A 1,996-nucleotide genomic window follows, 5' to 3' on the forward strand; every position below is an offset into this window, starting at 1 on the left:
TAATGGTTTTGAGTTGCTCAATATGCTGAAATGGAAACGTGAAAAAAAATATGCAATGGATCAAAGGGCTTCAATCCATCTGACTCTGTCAAAGTATTCACGTATTTGACCTCTTCTTTTATAAAAAGAATATTTTTTTAAAAAATACATACACTATTTTATTGATTTCTGTATGGACATAATAAGTTCAATAATGGTATGTGTAACAATTAATTATGTAACATTGCAAGTTAAAACCATGGCATGGCATTGCTTATGGAACTTACTAAAGGTAAGCAAATTTATATTCCCATAGACTGGGATTTATGAAACGCAGGAATACAATAGTCCTCCTAGACCTGTTCCATTACTCATTTCTTGAGCCTTGCGGGGTAGGGGTTAAGGTTAAAAGAAATTGGAATGTGTTGGAGGTACAGTGGTCAGGTGAACATTGAACTCACACACAACTTACACGACATCTCGTAAGCTTTCAGGTTCTCTACAAATGGGTGCAAAGTACGATTATTTGTTTAATCTTTAAGCGGAAGAGAACAATGAATGTGGTCCCCAACCTGTTCTGTAAACTCTTCGCAAGATCGAGGTGTTACGTTTAGCAAGTATGAAGAAGTATCCATCATCAGGAAAACTGAAAACAAACTGGGAAATTTGTGAGTATAGTCCACGCACAAATCTTTCGATAATATTGGAAACATTTTCCTTCCTGATTTCCGGCTCCATAATGGAATACTGTTTGCCTTTTCCTTGCAAGAGGCATTTTCCCTTTGACTGAGGTTTTGTGATTTCCTCAGTGATTATCATGCTAGACATTACTTAGCTGACCTTGATGCCCTATTCTGGGCCGTTCTTGAACGTTGATTGTAGCAGAGCTTTCATAATAATATCTCTATATTTAGGTGTTTCGTTACTAAGAAAGAAAATGGACTCTAAAAATGGGCTTAAGTAAACGTAAAAAAATCTAAGAACTTTGACCAACTCTTAGGAATCTCTATATAAAAGTGGACTTGGGAGGCTTTGTGCACAAACTCCTCCCTTATTACCTAATCCACACCTTTGAAACTTTGCAGGCGTCTACAGCATCCATGTGGCTAGAACATAACTTTAAAAAAATCCACGCAAACTGCTTTCCCCGATTTTTCAAAAATTCTTTGTTTCGTCCACACAAAGTTCTAATCTTGGGAAAGTCCGTCTTCTAAGACGCCATTGTAAACAAGTGAGGTTTCCGTTCAGTAGCAGTGCGCATTGGTCCCACACCTTTAAAATTCTGGAGTGTATGACCTCGAAAGCAGAATAGAGAATCAATCTATACATCACCATATCTGCCGTGATCTGACAAAACGCATTTTTTCATTTTGGCGCGAACATTTTTTATTCCACTAATGAATTCTACATGTTTAAAGCCAACTTGAGATATAATTATGAAAGCCTAAGTGCGACTTGTTTTTAAATTAACTAGCTTTTTAGATTTGTTAAAACGCATTTATTTCCAACGTGATCTGATGAAACACATTTTTTCAGAGATGATCTGACAAAACGCATTTTTTTCTTGCGTATCGACCGTTCACATCACCTGTGATCTGGTAAAACGCATTTTTTCCTTCCCGAGATGGACAAAAAAATGTGTTTCATCAGATCACAGTTGACGTATGGTCGATACGCAGATAAAAAAACTCACTGCTGGCATCTGTTTGATACGTGGAATGTTCACATGCTTCGCTGAAGTGACCTTTTTGTCCCAATTTACAAAGTCTGGATAGTTCATTTGAAATACTTTCGGGCCCCCACCAGCGGATTGCACTGTCGCCACATAATCGGTAAAACCGAAAATATTTCCCTTCCTTCTCATATTCTCTCAACCTTACCATGAAACGAGTGACAGGACATGAATGTATGACCCGTTTCAAGGTACTTCAAAGTGACCCTGTGGAGAAAAGGTTTGCTGCTGTCATTTAACAGCCTTGCCAGGGACGTGAACAAATACCAATTTTTATTTGGTCCT

This window comes from Aplysia californica, unplaced genomic scaffold (genome assembly GCF_000002075.1).
Source record: "Aplysia californica isolate F4 #8 unplaced genomic scaffold, AplCal3.0 scaffold00147, whole genome shotgun sequence".
In the NCBI taxonomy this organism is placed as follows: Eukaryota; Metazoa; Mollusca; class Gastropoda; order Aplysiida; family Aplysiidae; genus Aplysia; species Aplysia californica.